Raw genomic sequence first — 20,852 nt, forward strand, 5'->3', positions numbered from 1 at the left:
TAGTAGTAGTAATAGTAGCAACAGCAGCAGAAGCGTCAGCTACCATTTACATACGACCTTAAGGTTTACAAAGATGTTTACAAAAATTTCATCTAACCCTCACAACCCTGGGAGGCAAGTTCTAACATTACCCCCTATTTTACAGGTAAGGAAACTGAGGTAGATAAAGGCTAAGTGATTTACCCAAAGTCATGCAGTTTATCAAGTGTCTGAGAGAGGGTTTAAACTCAGGTCTTCCTGACTTCTCATCCCCAGCTCTATCCATGGAGCCTCTTAGCCATCTCAGGTAGGTAATTTGAACCAGTGTTTTATCCTGCCACAAATAATAATACAGTAGCTCCTTGAGATGTATCTTTTAAAGTTCTCAAATTGTTTTCTTCATAACCATCCTTTATGGTAGGAAATACACATATTATTATCACCATTTTAATGATGAGGAAACTGAGATCCACAGTGGTCTGTGGTGCTATGGTTCATGAGTGGAAGATGAAGAGGAAGAAACAGTATAATTGCTTGTCATGGCAGCCAATATAGGGGCTTAGGACTCAGAACTGGTGTGAAGAAAGCCAAACAATGAACACATGTATACATACATCATACAAGCATATCACACAAGGGTGAAATAATTTATTTTATTTTATTTATTTAAACCCTGGTATAATGCAAAGATTTTAGACTCAGATTCAGAAGTCCCACCTAAATATGAGTACCAGTGCTTCCCCTTCTTGACTCCCCCACCATGTCTGTGTATGTCTTTGGCTGTGTTTCTATGTCTGCGCATGTGAGCATGAGCAGATTTCTGGACTTGAGTTGAGATTTCCTACACATATACGCAAATATATACGTGAAGCTTCTACCACTTTCAGGAAGTCTACTCACTGTCCAAGGCATCAATAAATGGGTTCATTCTCTGTATTCATGTTCCCTGCATGTCCACCCATCTACATGTTTCCCTGGAATGTTATGCCTCCTATACTTATTCAATGTCCATTCAAGGTCTCCTTCATTCTCCCACAAATCATCTCCCCCTCTTTCCTCTACCTACACTGATTTCTGCTTTCTCCAAACTGGATTCTTTCTTTCCATGTTTAGTCTTCCTTTCCTCTCTATTCATTTTCTCTGTGTTCATCTTGGCTCCTTAAGGGGATCTAACATACTTTCATAAGAACTATGATAATAGCTAACACTTATACAGAGCTTTAAATTTACTATGAATTGTATAATTATTATTATCCTATTTGATCTCCACAAAAATCCTGAGGTAAGTGCTATTAATATTAGCCCCATTCCATTTTACAGATGGGAAACTGAGGCAGAGAGTGGTTAAGTGACTTGCCCAGAGTCACATAACTAGTAAGAGTCTGAGGCTAGATCTGAACTCAGGTCTTTATGACTCCAATTCCAGAGGTGTATCCATTATGCCACCTAGATGCTTTGAGGACAGAAAGCAAGTCTTTGGTCTCCATTAGGGTCTAGCAGGGATAGCAGACAGGGATAGGCATTTGATAAATACTTGTAAGTCTAGTGGTGAACCATAGAAGAGGTAAAACTGAAGTCATTAGTATCTCTTCAATGGGCAGAAACATGAAAAATGTGTTTTGTGGCAATTCTTTGAATGCATCCTAAGAAAAGCAAACCCCAAATGGGGTCACAAAGGGTCCTATATGACTGGAAAACTACTAAACAACAAAAACTACTGGTTGTAATAAATTGGCCTGTTAGTAATGAGGGACAGTGTTGTATAAAGACAAAGTCTTGGATCTGGACTCAAAGGGCGCACATGTTGATCCCCACTTTTGTTCTTCTTACTGTATGACCTTGGAAGAGCTGATTTCAGCTTTCTTGGCCTCAGTTTCTTCACCTGAAAAATGAGGGATGCAGAAGAGATGAAATCATCTAAGTTCCTTTCAGTCCTAGTTTGCATGAATGCTCTTTCAGTGATTTGCACACTTTTATTATTGTTCACTCATTTTCAGTTGTGTCCAACTCTTTGTGACCCTATTTGGTTTTGGGTTTTTTTTTTTTGGTTTGTGGGTTCTTGGGGGCAGGTATATTAGAGTGTATTTTCATTTCTTTCTCCAGCTCATTTTACAGAAGAGGAAACTGAGGCAAAGAGTGTGAAGTGATTTGCCCAGGATCACACAGCTAAGTAAGTATCTGAGGAAAGATATTAACACAGAAAGATGAGTCTTCTTGATTCCAGGCCTGGCACTTCATCCACTGAGCCATGTAGCTGTATACAGTAGTCCCTTATTAAAGCTGAGTGAGTTGAATTGACTTGGGAAGGAAGAGCTATGGGGAAAGGTGCTAAACGATATCTGCAATCCCTTCCTCTTTAAAATAACATCACATGGAATTCTCTTTCCAAGGGAATCCCTTTTCCAAGAGCTGTGCTGATAAATGTTTCACAATCAGGTTGGGAGAGGGGAGGATTATGCACATACACATTTAAGTATAATCCATATTATTAACACTTTCATAAGTATAGATAAACCACAAAACAATAAATAAAGCTATTATTTGTTGCACTGCTTGAAATATGAAAACTGACACAATGAAAGTATGACAATCCACTTTCTGAAGCCACACTGAAATGACTCTAGGAAACCCCTGCCACTTTTCACATTTAAGTGAAAACCCTCATATTAATGATGCTAGAAGTTTAAACTCATATTCTCAAGAGATACAATAAAAACACAACAAAGTGCTTCATTATCTTTTTTTAATGATTCCTTAGATACTCTATCCTGAATACAACCAATTAAACTTGCTTTAAAAAAACTGCTTAGAGTTAAATGCATCAATTCAATGTAAAAAAGAAAAAGCCATGACCACTTTTCAGTTACTCCCAAAATGTCTCCCATGTTTCTTTGTTTATCCCTTAATGATCATTGTTAATGTGTACTTTGCCCTGACCTTACTTTTTTCACTTTACATTATTTCATAAAGGTCCTTACAGCTTGCTTTATATTTTTCATTCTTCCTGATCTTGATTGCATTATATTATGTCACTGCATAAATGTACCACAATTTATTTAACCATTGCTCTATTGTTGCATATTTGGAAATTTAGGTTGCTTCCAGATTTTTGCAATTACAAAGAAGTATGCCATAAAAATCTTTTAGCAGATAGTCGTTTTCTTTTTTTTCTTTTTTTGATAATACCTTCAGGCTATATTTCCAACAATGGCTTTATTGGGTCATTCTTTGTTTTTGTCCAATGTCCATGGTACAGTTTCCCAGACTAGAAGCAATCTAAATTTAATAGAAACAATCACATGAGAATTTGGGTTAATGTTGAGTATTATGAATAACATGGAGTAAAAAAAGAGCACTAAATCTAACAAAAAGGCATTTAACAAAGAGAAAAGGCAGTAAAATAAATGAGACAGAAGCTAGCAACCATGTTCATTGGGTGAATTTTATCAAGGATTCCTAAAAAAGAAATTTTTTAAAGGATTCCTGAGGCTGCTGGTAACATAGTGGATAGAGCACTGGGCATTGAGTCAACATAGGCCTGGACTCAGACACTTACTAGGTGTTTGACTCTGGACAGATTTTTTTTACCTTATATTTACCTCAGTTTTTTCAGCTAGAAAATGGGGATAATAATAGCACCTACCTCACAGGGTTGTAGATGATCAAATAAAATAATTTTTTTTTCTTGTGGGGCAATGAGGGTTAAGTGACTTGCCAAGAGTAACACAGTAAGTGTCAAGTGTCTGAGGCTGGATTTGAACTCAAGTCCTCCTGAATCCTGGCCCAGTGCTTTATCCACTGTGCCACCCAGCTACCCCCAAAATAATATAGTTTTAAAGTGCTTACCAGTGCCTGGAACTATATAAATGTTTGTTTCCTTCCTTTCTTTTTTTCATAGTTGAACTAAATGCAAGTGTAGGTCCTTTCCAATTTTCATATTCTATGATTCTGAGTAGTTGTGCTGCTAGAGAAGCTGAATCATGATGATCTCAATATTCTTTCTATAAACAAAGTCAAGAGAAAGAAGAAAAGAAGATAGAAGGATGGATGGATAACAAGTTCTCCTGGGAAAGGCAAAGGAAGGAGCTGGCAGAGTTCATTTTGTTATTGTTGTTCAGCCTTTTCAGTTGCATCTGACTCTTTGTGACTCTATTTGAAATTTTCTTCAGCAAGATACTGGAGTAGTTTATGATTTCATTTTCCAGCTAATTTAAAAGATGTGGAAACTGAGGCAAAAAAGTTTAGTGACTTGCCCAGGACCACACAGCAAGTAAGTGGCTGAGGTCAGATTTGAACTCAGGAAGACAAGTCTTCTTCTTTTTTATTTTTAGTGAGGCAATTGGGGTTAAGTGATTTGCCCAGGGTCACACAGCTAGTAAGTGTTAAGTGTCTGAGGCCGGATTTGAACTTAGGTACTCCTGATTCCAGGGCCGGTGCTCTATCCACTGCGCCACCTAGCTGCCCCGGAAGATGAGTCTTCTTGACTCTGTCCACTGTATCACCTGGCTGCCCCCAGAGTTCACCCTTTCATTTTTCAGATAAGGAAAGCAAAGGCCAGAGAGCTTTAATAATTGCTTCCAATCAAACAAATGCTAAGTGACATATCTGAGATTCAAGCCCAATTCCTCTTTTTCCAAATTCAACACTTTTTCCATTGCCTTTACACTGTGAATGAACATTCAAGGTTTTTTTTTTCCTTTATTGAAAATGTTTGATGACCCTCCTACAGAGTAATGTTCTATATTTCTAGTTATTGGAAAGTCAATCCCTTCAGATTTCCTTTTCTTCATCTCTAAAACATACAAACCAGAGTTCCTCTAAGGTCCCTCTCACCTTTAAATGTCTATAATTCTATGAGGCATGAAAAATTCATCATGGTTCAAAAATGTTTTCATTAAATTATACCATGATGTGCTCAAATATGTTATCAAATTGAGAATGAGTATAAACAAAAAGAGATATAACCCTTCCTAAGAATCACCTTTTCCTTCCTGTGTTTTGGAAGAAGGTTTGAGTGATCATCATTGCCTCTTGTTTATTCCTTTGGTAAGTTTCCTCACATCTGTTTTCCATTTTTATTTAATTTACATTCATGACCTCTGCCCTTGGAAGAAAGAAGTAATGAAGTTTGGCATTATCTCTGTGCCTTTTGACAGCTATACAATTTGAACATTTGAGCCTAAATTCCCTTATACTCTGTTCAGACTTTTGAACTATAAATTCTATATTACCATTAAAAAAATGAACTTGATAAATATTCAAAATCAGGTTATGCAGTACAAGAGTCTATAGTCTTACTATGACTATAGTCTTTTAGGGACAGTGGGATGGTAGGCTGGTAGCCAATGGGAATGAATGTCTGATGAGTACAATGGCTTATTATAGAATTAGATTGTACAATTTTCAGTGATGGGAAATCAAGTGCCCTTTTGTCTCCCTCAGAAGCCTGAGGGATCTGATAGCAAGTGTTGTAATGAATGCATGATAATGTGCTAGGGAATATTTAGGGAATAAGTGATATATGAAATCATAAATCATAGATAAAACAAAAAAGGATACAGAGACACCCCCTCATTATATCAATATATATTGTAAAATTTAATAAAAGAAAATTCAAGTCTCTGGATCCATTCAGGAATAAATTAGTCTAGTGTTCTGGATAGCCAAAGATCTCTCTTTTTAAGAGTCAAAACTTTTTTAAAAACTATTTTGAACCAAACATTTTCCAAAATATTTCAAAGTTAAACTTGCAAAAGATAAATAATACAAATATTCCCCCAGGGATCTTATATCAGTGAGCCAAAGCATACCAGGATGAATGAATATTAAGTGAATGAATGGATGAATGATGAATGAATGAATGAAAACCCTACTGATTAGGGAAGAGGAAAGAAGAGAAGGAAAAATATTTAAGTTGCTTTTAATGCAAGATGCTGCACAAAGGCTGGAAATACAAACACAAAAGGAAAGACAGCCCCCTATCCTCAAGTAGAATTCTAATAGCCATTCTAGTAGAGAGAAATAGGATGGCTATTTCTATTTGGAAAGTTACTGGGATAGTATCAGGTATAGTGAGTGGAGCCATAAGGGAGAAGATTGGCACAGCCTTTCCTGGGGCAATGATGGAATTGATATGACTATGGGTCCACAAATAAGGAGATGAGGGATGAATGTGAACAGGGATATTGGTGAGATATATCATTGCAATCCGAACTCCCAGCCCTCCTTTTTTAAGAGAACCTCTGTTTCTTTCTCTGTCTCTCTCTCTGTTTCTCTGTCTCTGTGTCTGTGTCTCACAGTCTCTCTCTGCCTCTGCCTCTCTGTCTCTGTCTCTGTCTCTATCTGGCTCTGCCTCTCTGTCTCTGTATGTGTATCTCTGTATCTGTATGTATGTCTGTTTCTCTGTGTATGTCTCTATATCTGTCTGTATATATCTATCTCTGTCTATATGTGTGTCTCTGTGTGTCTATCTGTTTGTCTGTCACTCTCTATCTCTCTCTGCTCATCATTATTTTCATTACTAGACTCCAAAGGACAGAATTAAAACAAACCTGAGGATTTCTTTCTATCTCTCAGACCACAAACAATGCTAGCCTCCTGTTTTGTATTTTTCTGTTGTTTTGTTTGGTTTGGTTTTGGCATAACAACCCATGTGTCTGGTTCTTTGGAAGCAATGGGGCTCTAGGGACTACACTATTTCCCCCTTCTTGAAACACTTCACAATGTGAGGAGGGGGAGCAAAGATGATTCCAAGCCAGGCCAGGAGGCATGGTCTATGAGGATTTTGACTCTTCTCCCCTTTTAGCTGAGAGGGACAAGTAAGAGGAGGAAAGATCTTTCTGACTCTATCTTGACAACAAACCTTACAAGTGGAAATCTCATGGAGAAGTGGGAGACAAGGAAGCAAAGTTACCTAAGTTGTGTTGTTCTTTTATTTTCTTCCAGAAATTACTCAAATGGCTCTATTTTGCTGAATATCCAACTTTTTCCATTGACTTTTGTTTCAGCTTGCAGGATGTTAAATGGGAGGTCCTTTGTTTATTTTTATTATACTATTTCATTCTCTTCTCTCATTTTTTATAACTACATAGTCATCCTAAATTATTCAAATTGGGTTCTTTCACAGCTAGGTCTTCCTCCTGATAACATACACACTCAATTGGGTGGTATAATCTATCTAACACTACAGGAAAGTAGGAGGGGAGGGGGATAAGAAGGTAGGGGTGAATGAAGGGAGGGCAGATTGGGGGAGGGAGCAATCAGAAGCAAATGCTCTTTGAGGAGGGATAGGGTGAAAGAAGATATATAACAGAGTAAATATCATGGAGAAGGGAATAGGATGGAGGGAAACAGTTAATAATAATAATAACTGTGAAAAAGAGAAAAGGAAAAAATGTACAAAAATACAGCAACTCTTTGTGGTGGCTAAGAATTGAAAATCAAAGGAATACCCATTGAACGTGGAATGACCAAACAAGTTGCAGTATATGATTGTAATGTAATATTATTGTGCTATAAGAAATGACAAGCAGAATGATTTCAGAAAAACCTGGGGGGCAGCTAGGTGGCAAAGTGGATAGAGCACTGGCCCTGGAGTCAGGAGTACCTGAGTTCAAATCCGGCCTCAGACACTTAACACTTACTAGCTGTGTGACCCTGGGCAAGTCACTTAACCCCAATTGCCTCACTAAAAAAAAAAAAAAAAAACCTGGAAAGACTTATATGAACTAATGTATAGTGAAATGAGCCAAACCAGGAGAACATTGTGCACAGTGACAGCATTATTGTTCTATGAGCAATTGTGAATGACTTAACTACTCTTAGCAATGCAGTGATCCAAGACAATCCCAAAGGACCAATCATAAAGCACACTCTCCTCCTCCACAGGAAGAACTGTTATTGATTGAACACAGACTGAAGGATGCTATTTTGTGTTTTCTACTATTCTTTTTCTTACCTGAGTCTTTTTATATAAAATGACTAATATGGTGATGTCTTACATAATTGTACATGTATAACCTATATCTGATTGCTTACCACCTCAGGGAAGGGGGAGTATAAGGAGGGAGGGAATGAGAGAGGGATAGAATTTAGAACTCAAAACTTTAAATAAACAAATAAACAAACAAGCAAAAAGAATAAAACATTAAAAAAAAAAGAAGTCTTCCTCCTGGCTACTAGCAAAATGTTTGAGAGTGTAATTGAGAAATTTGGTGATTACCTGCTCATAGAGTTTAAAAGGTGTCATTCTTTACCTGGCTGCATTACTTCTCTGACTGTCCCATAATTATTGGGAAAACCTCATCATCCTATAATATCCCATCAGCCTTAGTGTTCTACCTCAACACCACCCTCTGTTCCTCTAATGGGAGGGTTGAGCTATGACCCCCAAAACCTCCATTTAAGGAGAAAGCCCAGCTCAGAACATTTCATTTACTTCCTGACTGCACTCCTTTGAGACTTATCTGCCTTTTCTACCATGCCACCTAGTTACTGTCCCCTCACCCCCACCATTTCTGCTTTCTTTTCTGTTTCTTCTTCCTCCATTAGATTGTAAGCTCCTTGAGGGTAGGAACTGTCTTCATATATATATATATATATATATATATATATATATATATATATATATATATACATATATATATATATATACATATATATATATATATATTTTATTGCTTACCCCAGTTCCTGCAAAATATTAGGTGCTTAATATATGTTTATTGACTAACTATATTCAAAATTTCCATATGACTTATTTGTAATTTTTCCTGTATATAATATCCCTTTTTGTTTGTTTTTAATGTAACCTGTTCTTCTGGAAGACATAAGATTCTTAACTTATCTCTGCTTAAATACTGCCTTGTGTATGGTAAGGCCAGTCAACTTATTTAGAATTCAAGTGCTTTCTTTAAGTTACTGCTTTTTGCTTCTCTACAACCAGATTTTTTCCATTTCTATATTTTTGTTTCTATATGTTATCCTTTCTTTCAGAGCTTCATTTGATAAATTTTTCCATCATTCTCTCTCTCTTTCTCTCTCTCACACTCTCTTTTATGTTTCACTTCTTTCATTATTTTTTTATGTGCAAAACATTGTGCTAAGCACCTAAGGGATCAAGTAAAAGTAAGACAGTCCTAACTCTCAAGGAGCTCACATACTAATGGGAAGACACACAGATGGAAGAGTTCTGCTCTAAGTCCCATGCAAAGGTCTCAACAGTCCTTAGGTCCTTAGAGTACAATGGCACCATATTGTTTGTATGTTTGTGGGTGTGCATTTCTTAAGGGGAAGTGGGGGCCGAACAGAACTGGACCAGATCTGTGTCTTTACTGGCAACTACTCCACAAATTATAATATTAGAGTTAGCTGAGGCACTAAGAGGTTAAGTGATTTAGAAAGGGTCTCAGAGCCAGGATGTGTCAGAAATGTCATTCAAACACAAGTCTTCTTGCTGCTAAAGTCACCTCTGTATACTACACCCAGATATTGTTTTGTGCATAAATGTGGGTGTGGGTATGCGTGCAGGTCCATTTTAATTATACATGATGAGCTCTGGTTTCTGACCTGCTTTCATTATTATTAACATCTTCTTTTAAAATGTCAAAGTTTTATTCCTCTTTTGAAACATTCTTGAGTTTGTTGCTGTTGTTCTGTAACCACTTAGGAGTCCACAGGATTTTTCTTTTTCACTGAGGTTCATATTCTATTTTTGTCATGGTGCTCTGGTACCAACACTCTTGGCATGCTAATAAAAAATAGTTAGTGGAAGCTAGGTGGCCCAGTGGATAGAGCACTGGCCCTGGATTCAGGAGGACCTGAGTTCAAATCCGGCCTCAGAAACTTGATACTTAACTACCTGTGTGACCTTGGGCAAGTCACTTAACCCCAATTGCTTCACCAAAAAAAAAAAGTTAAAGTAGTTTACAAACAAAACAATAAGCTGTCAAGCTTGTTTCCCTTTTTAAAAAGTGTTGTCGTTTTCTTTAAGCTTTTAAGTCCAGTAGTGGCATTTGTTGAATTTGTTTTATGGTTTTAAAATAAATCCATTATGAACTCCAAGAAAAAGCCCCCTGAGTCGGAGTGACTCTGGGCCCTAGGGAATCTTGCATCATCACTTCCTTTACCAGCAACCATATTCCAGTGTCTTCTTTGGCACCTGTAATCTCAGATAGGCCATCAAAGACAGTGTTGCTATCAGGAGAGTAGCACTGTGTTCCTGGGGTAAAAGAGGGATGCCTGGTAGTAGAATAAGGGCTCTTAATGGGACTGTCAGGGTGTGACTAAGCAAAGGCGCCCTTACTTTATAATGTTACTTCAGGTCAACTTTGTTTAAATTGAGACTTAAATTTTACAGGGCTAAGTCTACTCAAGCCTTTAGTCTGTAAGTAACTCAGAAACCTTCCTACTGTGCTATTTTGTTCAATTTGTTTTATACTAACTTTATGTTGGAATCAAATAAGTTGAAATCCTATTTCTGTTATTTTTCTCCCTCCACATTTTCAATTTCCACAGGCCCTCCTTAACCTCTAGGGTGACACATATTTTTCAGTAGCTTCATAAGATACTGACAAATTAGAGTTTAGGGGTTAGGGCCAGGGAAAGGAAATATCCTAACAGCTTCATGGACTATTCACTCAAAAACCAGTCCAGGAAGCCAGAAGAATTATGGCAGGATGACAGGCTCCATGCTGGATTTAAAAGTGATTGTCGAACATGTAGTGTCTAATAAATCAGCATCAAGTTAATATATGGGCAGCTTAGGAAGGCAAGATGGAGCAGGGAAAGGGGCCTTGGATTTGGTATCAGACGACCTGAGTTTGAGCCTTAGACTGTCTCTTAAATATTTGTCTAATTTTAAGCCAGTCAATTCTTCTTTCTAGGTTTTCATGTCTTCACTTGTAAAATGTACTGAATAACGTCTAACATTGCCTTCCATCTTTGAATCTGTTTCCAAACTAGTGTCTCGAAAAGTTACTGGAGAAATGAATTGTACTTGGTTCATATTGATAATATTGTGTTTCATGGCATTTCTCTTCCTAAGTCACTCAATCCAATTCCAGAGTAATTGAATCACAGTAGAAAAAAAGAGCATAGTGAATCTTTCTGGCTAAAATGGCTATTCTCAAGAAATTGGATGTAGAGGGCAGTTGGATAAATGTACAAGAAGGATCTAATACTGTTTTCTACTGTGTCACAGGAGAAATCAAGATTTCTGACTTTAAGTTGGAATATCTTGGTCAGTGGGGAGGGGGTCCAATTTTGGAGAAGTTCTCACTCCTAAATTCAGGAGGGACATAAGCAATATTTAATTGACTGTCAGTACCATGTGGAATTTTTATGAAAATTGATCTCGTATTAGAGCTCAGAAATATTACAAATACATATAAAAAGGCAGAAATAATAAGCATGTCACTTACAGATCATAAAATAATAATTTTTAATAGTTCAATAAACATTTATTAAGTACCTATTGTTTGCCAGACACTGTGCTAAGCACTGAGGATAAAAATTAAAAAGAAAAAAAAAGGGAAGAAAGACAGTCCATGCCTTCAAGGAGCTTACAGTCTAATTGGGGAAGAGTCTAAAGCAAGCAGAAAGAGGGCATGGAACATTAGAGAATACTGTGTATGAATGGAGTTGAAACCTAGTAAATTCCTGATGGAAAATGAAGAAGTACCTTAAAAGTTCTGAGCCAATAGGAAAGGAAGACTTTGGGAAGAGTTTATTGCTCAGTCCTCCAGTCTTCTAATCAAAAGAAAATAATTGATGGAGCTAAGGTGTTGAGTATAAAAAGCTGATAATAAAATATAACAATTAAAATAGTAATCAGTCCAAGGAGTACAAACAAAAGATATAGATAGAAAGTGAGTCTTAACAGTGAAATTCTGAATAATGAGTGGGTCAAATAACAAATTCTACAAACAATAATTATATGAAAAAAATTATAATGAAGAAACAACAAAATTCTGGGATTTTATTATTTAAGATACATAAACAAGTAACATATTTATAGTAACATTTTGTGTGTGTGTGTGTGTGTGTTAACAAAGACTTGGAGACAGTAAAAAATTGTGGAATGGAATATTAATGTACTATAAGAGATAACAAATGTGATGAATGCAGAGAAGCATGAAAAGATCTGTGTGAACTGATGTAAAATGAAGTAGAGACAAAACAGCATACAATACTACAATAATGTGAAAAAATGAAATAAATGCTAAAAATGTAAAAGAACAAACAAGGTTCAAAAGAAGAGATATGAGAAGATATTCCATTCCACCCCTTTGCATCTTTGTATCTAATCATAGACAATAAAAGACTTGGGCTTGTCACATAACAAGGATGAGGGATAACATATAAACATTCTATGAGTTGACCCAGATGGATACCTACAGTGTTTTTCAGACTCTCTTATAATTAGAAATCCAACCAAGTGTTGAAATGAGGTGTCTTTTAAAGAATAATAATTCTTGGCTGGGGAGGGAAGCAAGATTGATCGAGAGCAGTGTACGTGGACCAGTAAGACATACAATAATATATAATAGGATTTCAAAGTGAAAGGGGAGATAAACTTGCAAAGACTCACCTCTCACTGTTGTTCAAAGAGCATTCTCTCTCTCTCTCTCTCTCTCTCTCTCTCTCTCTCTCTCTCTCTCTCTCTCTCTCTCTCTCCCTCTCTCCCTCTCTCTCCCTCCCTTTCATTTTGAAAAAGTATTTTTTCTCTCTCTCCTTTCATTCAGATAGGAAGACACAAGACTCTCCTTTTCTTCCTAAAAGCCAAAGAATAATCCTTCTTGGGAAACCCTGATCATCCTCCAGACAAGTATTTACTCTCAATACCTTGCCACCTGAATTAGAAATAAGCATATTTCCTTTTTGGGAGTATTGTCAAGAGTTCTATTTTGGATATATAGAAGTCTTCTTAATAGACCTGCATGTGTGTACTGAATTTCCTTCAATGAACTTGTGTACTTCCTAGTCTCTATTAAATATTCTTTCTAAAACAAAATTGTCTGTTTATCTAATGGAGTTCAGTCCATTGTTCATACCACAATTTTTAAATTATTATTATTAGTAGTATTATCATTAGTAGTAGTAGTAATAGTAGTAGTAGTAACAGCATTATTAGCTTTTACATAGTGTTTAATGTTTACAAAGCACTTTTAAAATTATTATTTCATTTTATTCTCACAACCAAGGAAGGTCGGTGCTGTTATTACTCTTACATTACAAATGAGGAAACTCAGACAAACAGACTTTAAGTGAATTAATTGTCCAAGGTCACCCAGCTGTTAAATATTTGGGACCTAAATTGAATTCAAGTCTTCCTGTCTCCAAGTCCCACAGTAGCTACATGCCTACCTGACTCATTGGCACATTCTTGATAGAGGAAGATGGGTAATGTTTGCCAGCATCTTATGTACTCTAATTCAATTCAGTTCCATTTAATATGCACTTCATAAATAAAACTATTAGGTATCAGGAACTGTGTTAGGTGCCAAGGATACAAGAGCAAAAATGAAACAATCCCTGACCTTCAGGATCTTATATTCTACTAGGAAAAAATAACATGAACACAACAAAATTAGCCTCTACCACCTAGGATTGTTGTGAGGATAAAATGAGGTAATTTATGTAAACCACTATGCAAACCATAAAGCTATGTTAGCTATTAATAAAACTAAATGCATTTAGAGCTTGAAGGTAACTTTCAGAAGTCATCTAATGTAACCCTCTTATTTTACACATAAGGAAACTGGGTCTGAGAGAAGTTTAGTGACTCATCCAAAGTCACCCAGACAGTAAATGATACAGTCAAGATTTGAAGCCAGTTATTTCAGCAGGATCTTTACTAAAAAACTTCTATTAAGGGACATTGTGTTTCAACTGAGGAAATGTATAACAAAGTGCCCTTTTTGGAATTTCTTTGGCAATAGGTGATCTTGGAAAACCTAGACTAATGATGAAATACTCTGAATTTGAACAATGGATGAGAATCTCAGCCACAGCATAGCATACAATACAATACACGGTCTTGATTAAACAACTCCTTGCAATCATTTTGCTAGGAATCTGAGCAAGGTTTTGATTCCTAGTTGTTGTTCAGTCATTTCAGTCATGTTCATTTTTGTCACCCCATGTGGGTTTTTTTTGGAAGAGAAACTGCCATTTCCTTCTCCAGCTGATCTAATGTCCTCATTTACATTTAGTAAACTGAGGAAATATGGGTTAAATGACTTGGCGAGGATCACACAGCTAGAAAGTGTCTGAAGTGGATTTGAACTCAGGTCTTCCTGACTCCAAACTTGTGCTATATCTACCATAGGCTTCTTCATTTATTTTTGGCTTGATCTCAGATATGCTGGTAAATGTTTAACAGACTCTCCAGGAGGGAAAATTTAGTCAGGATATACTTTTAAGTTTAATCTGCACAAGCAACATTTTCCCTGTCACATTTTTAAATCTAGACAATCAACAAAATAATAAATCAAGCCCCAATTTATAGCAGTTGATGATTTCGAAGATGTAAATGCTCACACTGAAAATTTAACAATCAGCTCAACTTCAGTACGTCCTTGGACCCAATGCATGGAAACATCTCTTCTGCAGACTCTTGATTCCCATATTCTCCATTATTCAGCCATATCAACTTCCTGCTCATCTCATCTCTCCCATTGCTTACTTAGAAATGCATTTAATGCACCATCTTTGTTCTGTTAAAAACAATGCATGTCTTTCCTTCCAGAATGAGTAAATTTCAACCTTTAAGGGTGTATTTAACCTTGTAAAAACCCTGCTTGTTTCTGAAATATCCATTGCACTCAAAGCAATAAATCTCCCATGGGGACAGAAACTTCCTGAGGTCTCAGGGGCCAAGTTGTCAGAGAATTAGCAAACAATATCTTCTCCCAGACATGCAATCAGAACATCTGTTGGTATCTTCTATGCCTATTAAGATGTTTACCCTGCTAATTGTAGGCATAACAAGACTGCCCATTGGTATTTGGGGTTTTATTCCCATGTCATGCACTTAACCACAGCCAGTCAAAGTAAGTTATACTACTGGTCAATGGCTTTGGGAATGATTACATCATGACAACCAAAGGCAGTATACTCTCAATAAAAACAACCATAAAACCATTCCTTGAGGCAGCATGGTATATATAGTAGGAAAAGCTCTGGAGTTGGAATCAGGAGCTGGGTTCCAAATCCAACTCTGCTATTTATTATCTATGTAACCTTGGGCAAGTCATTGGATCTTTCTGGACCTCAGTATCCTCAACTGTAAAATAAAGGGGTTGGACCAGATCATTTCTAAGATTAATTATTACTCTACATACTGTGCCATAGATAGTAAGTTAGCAAATGTTAGATGACAGATGGCATGAGTTTCTAAAGCATCCTGCAAAAACCAATTGAACTCTCTAAGCCTCAGTTTCTTAATCAATATAATGAGGATAATACTTCCAACCCTCCATCTTATGAAGCTTTTGTAATGAAAGTGTTTTGTACAACTTAAAGTGCCTCATGTGTTTAAGTTACTACAAGCCATACAGTACAGTGGTGTGTTGACACTCAAATTTTCAGTATAAGCATTTATACCTCACAATTAGAAAATACACATCATGGTTTGATTTGCTGTTTTGATTGTCTTCATTTGAAAAATGGATGGAGAAAATATTAAAAATTAAGATTAAACTTCAAATTATGTCCTGAATACATTTTTTTCCAAATATGGAAGCTAGTTGTTACACACTGGCCAGCAGGTTTCAAATCCATATGATACTGGATTTTGTTATTGATTAGTCATTTCCAACTCTGTGTGACCCCATTTGGGGTTTTCCTAGCAAAGATCCTGGAATGGTTTGCCATTTCCTTTTCCAGCTTATTTTTTTACAAATGAGGAAACTGAGGAAAGTAAGGCTAAGTGACTTGCCCAGGGTCACACAGTTAGTAAGTGTCAAGTGTCTGAGGCCATATTTGAACTCAGGTCCTCCTGACTCCAAGGCTGGTGCTCTATCCACTGCACCACCTAGCTGACCCAGGAATCCATAGGCTTTACCAGACATTAACAAGTTTAAGAATCCCTACATTAAGTTAATAAATGGCTCTTTTAATTATTTTTAAAAATCCAAGATTCCGTTGCTGTGGACATTCCCTTCATTGACATTGGGTGCACTTCTTGTCTCAGTTTTCTTCATGAAAACAGATTTAGAGACAGTTCACCCACTTCATTTTACAGGCAGAGAATCTGAGGCCCAGAGAGGTTACACAATTTTCCAAACTCACATAGATAATAAGTGGTAAAACTGGAGTTTTAACCTAGCTCCTCTAACTTTAAATCTAGTATTCCTTCCAGTGTTCCATGATACATACATTGAGCTGTGGAAATCTCCCTGTCACTGCCCCCCTCTGCCTCAGAATCACTTACTGATTGGCCTTCTGGTGAAAAGTCATACTAATAAGAACTAACTTTTATTTAGTACTTTATATATGTTATCTATTTAATATTCACAGCAACACCAAGATTGAGGTTATGCTATTGTCCCCATTTTATATATGAAGTAGCTGAGGCTGAGACTTACCCAAGTCTCAAGGTCAGGAAAATACAGGAAAAAAGAAAAAAAGAAAAGAAAGAAAAATTAAAGATCAACTTAATTGTCAGTACCTCTTGTAGCAAGATTGATAGAAAGATGGATATATGGATATAAGAAGATGACAAGAAGAAGAACATAAATTTGAGAAAAATGTGCAGATTGTGGTACTGGAAAAACCAAGCAAACAAATAGGACAACATTCTAATACAGCATTTGTAGGCAAATGGAAACCTTGAGCACTGTATTATGCTTGATAAGGAGGGCATGCCACTCATTCGCTCATGACCTTGGACAAGTCAATTCCACATTCAGGTCCTCTCCTATATTTGTGAACTCACCTACTTCCCTTCTTCTTTAAAAACTCCAAGGGCAGCTAGGTGGTGCAGTGGATAGAGCACTGGCCCTGGATTCAGGAGGACCTGAGTTTAAATCCAGCCTCAGACACTTAACACTTACTAGCTTTGTGACCCTGGGCAAGTCACTTAACCCCAATTGCCTCACGAAAAAAAAAAACCCTCCATATTCCAGCTGAACAGGATGGGACTGACAACTATTCCTGGTGCTTGATACCCCATATCTTGCCTCTGTCTCCTTACAATCCAAGAATTTCTCATTTCCACACATTTGTTAAATCTATGTCTTCCCTGCAAGCTCAACTAGGGTACAATGTACTCTGTGAAACCTTCTCTGATCTCTACGTCCCCAGCTGTTCATGTTCCCTCTTTCTACAATTTCTTCTTAGGATATTTGTATACAAGTTGTATTCCCCTTGGAAAAAAAGGTTTATCCTCAAGAAATGTAAGTTCCCTGAGGGCAGTGATTGTTTCCTTTTTTGACTTTTATCTGCAATGACTAGAAAGTTGGAGTAGTATAGCAAATAGAGCTAGGAAGTTGTACATTGTTGTTCAGTTATATCTGACTCTTCATGACTCCTTTTGGGGTTTTCTTGGCAAAGATGCTGCAGTGGTTTGCCACTGCCTTCTCCAGCTCATTCAACAGTTGAGGAAACTGAGGCAGAGTTGAATAACTTGTTACATACAGCTAGTTAGTGTCTGAATCTGGATTTGAACTCAGGTCTTCCTGACTCCGGGCCTCGCCCCCTATCCTACTGTACCACCTAGCTGCCTAAGAATTAGGAAGACCCGGGGTAAGCTAGGTGGCGTAGTGGATAAAGCACTGGTCTTGGTTTCAGGAGAACCTGAGTTCAAATCTGGCCTTAGACACTTGAGACTAGATGTGTGGCCCTGGGCAAGTCATTTAACCCTCATTACCAGGCAAAACAAAAGGAATTAGGAAGACCCAATAGCTCTGAAACAACCCCTCCACCCCACTTAACCTCTTTTATCCCTAGGCAACTCTAAAATCATTGGTCCTTGATATATTCCTAGCATAGGACCTTGGATATAATTGAGTGGATTCTAGGAAATGGAAAAAGGCCACACAAGAATGGGGGTAGAGGGGAATGCTATTAAAGGGTGTTCAAAATTGTGAGCTCCTTAAGATTTCAGCAAGCAACTCTTTTTTGAGGCTACAGAAAAAAATATATATTAAATCTTCAACCCTGGGGTTGAAGCAACTTGCAGATTTTGAATTTTTGTGTTATCAAGAATACAACTGTCAAATCATATGACAACCTTTCCAAGAAAACAGCCAAAACGTTTATCAGCTAGTAGCCAGTTTTCCAGCAATTGGTTTCCCTATGTATTTTGCAAAGTTGGTCATTGAATCACAGATAAAATCTGTGAACGAATGAATGATGCATTATATTATAGATGTTTGTTGACTTTACATTTTCAGTGCTGTTTCTGAGATGGCTTTACAGAATAAAAGTAACTTCCTCAAAGCAATAACTAGGGAAGAGTGATGAGGGCTTTTCCCCAGGATGCCAAAATTTAAAGGGTGCTGACAGCATTTACAATCTTTTGGCGTCATAGAAACAATTGAGCATTGTACCTTCTGAGTCTTATTAATTAAAGTAAGCGGCTACTAGATGGTACATTTCATGTGTACTCTTTCCTGAGCCCTCTCTGCTCCCTACCTGCCCAATTGGCCTCCCCAGGGTCTCCACCCTTGAAGGCTTTGCCTCCTCCTTTCCCATTTTACCCAGACACAAAATTTACAGTTAGCTAGGTAGTACAGCAGATGGAACATATGAGTCAGTCGAAAAGATCTGAGTTCAAATCCTGCTTCAGACACTTTACCCTGGGCAATTCACTTAACTTCTGCCTGCCTCCTCATCTTTAAAAGGGGGATAATAATAGCATCTACTTCCCAGAATTGTTTGGGGGATAAAATGAGATTATAAAACACTTGTCCAACCTTGAAGTACTTTATGCATGCTAGTAATTATTAAAATCCCACAGTAAGCAAAGGCAGGATTCAAAACCAGAGCCTTTCTCAAATCTGGGCTCTTTCATACTATACCATGACCAAACTTATTCAATACCCATATCAGGATATATCCTATAAACATATGATCTCATAGGGTGTGTTTTACTAGGATCTGGGAGAGGCTCATTAAAGTTTATTTTGGGTACCTACAGAAATAGATATGTCTATATGTACATATATCTATATCGCCTATCATCTATTTATTTATTGATCTATCAATCTCTATCATATATCATCTATCTATCTATCTATCTATCTATGTATCCATCTATCTATCTATCCCATAAATAAATAGACTGGGGAAATTAAAACAAAATATAGGTAAATATTCATCATGGCACATCTATCTCATCTTTTTGTAGGGATACAAGAAAGTATAAGGGTGAGGAACAAGCTTCTGATTATCTGCAGGAGAGGGGGAAGAATCTGAACCTATTTCAAAAGCATCATTTCAGCCATAGTTTTGACCTTTAACAAGTTTGCTGTTGTGTTAATGTCTATTTCGTCTGCATGTATTCCCTCTATCCACCCATTAGGGAGAGGGTGAGGACCCAAAGGTAGGAGCCCAGGTAAGTAAGGAGAACAGAGGACCTCCTGAACTCTACAATTCATTCAAATTGGCCTTCTCTCTGTTCCTCACAACACTCCATCTCCTATTCTCATGCATTAGTACTAGCTATGCCCATGCCTGTAACACCCTCTCTCCTCACTTCTGCCTCATAGATGCAGCTCAAGCACCATTTTCTGCAGGAAGTCTTTCCAGATTTTCCCCAACTGTTAGTTTCCCTCCACCTAACCGCCCTTATATTAACAATTTTATATTTATGCCAGACGTATGATTTTTATAGAGATTTGTCTCCCCCATTAGCATGCAAGTAGCTTGTGCTAAGGATTGTTTTCATGCTTTGTACTTATGTCCTCAATGCCTAACACAGTGCCTGGAACACAGCAGGTACTTAATAAATTCTGGCTGATTGATGAGTTGAGTTAGAGAAAGTATTATCAACCTCCTCTATACCAGACCTCCAAGAGGAAGTGCATGAGTTAGTTAAGCAGGGACCTTAGGCCTTAATAGGAGGAACCAAAGGTAACAACAACAACAACAACAACAGAAATTTCTAGGATGTTTTAAAGTTTTCAAAGTACTTTATAGGCATTGCCTTAGTTGAGCCTCAAAATCACCTTGTAAGATTTATATTACACAAGTAGAATTATCCCCATTCTACAGGTGAAGGCTTATAGAGATTAAGTGGTATAAGTGATATGTTGGTATATATAGCAGATTACCTGCTGTCTAGGGGAGGGGGGAGGGAGGGGGGAGGGAGAAAAATCTGAAATTGGAAAGCTTGTAGAAACAAAAGTTGAGAACTATCTTTACATGTAACAGGAAAAAATAAAATACTTTATTAAAAAAATAAATGATGGGGGCAGCTAGGTGGTGTAGTGGATAAAGCACTGGCCTTGGATTCAGGAGTACCGGAGTTCAAATCCAGCCTCAGACACATGACACTTAACTAGCTGTGTGACCCTGGGCAAGTCACTTAACCCTCATTGCCCTGCAAAAATTAAAAAAAAATAAGTGATATGTTGGATTTCATAGTTAGCATATGTCAAAGGTAGGATTCAAACTGAGGTCTTCCTGACGCAAAACCCATTCCTTCTGCCTATTACACCATGATGCTTCATGGATTCATCAGAAAGTCTTTGGACAAAGCATCAAGATATTTACCCAATTTGCATTTTTTTTTATCTTCTGAAAGAATGTGCTGGTTAAAATCTTACTAAGCCCATTTTTTTTATTATCCAGAGACACTCTTCTTCCTTGTTTAAGTCACATTTTAGTTGACTTTAGTACCCTGATGAAATCTCTTGTGTTCTCCT

This window comes from Dromiciops gliroides, chromosome 6 (genome assembly GCF_019393635.1).
Source record: "Dromiciops gliroides isolate mDroGli1 chromosome 6, mDroGli1.pri, whole genome shotgun sequence".
NCBI lineage: Eukaryota > Metazoa > Chordata > Mammalia > Microbiotheria > Microbiotheriidae > Dromiciops > Dromiciops gliroides.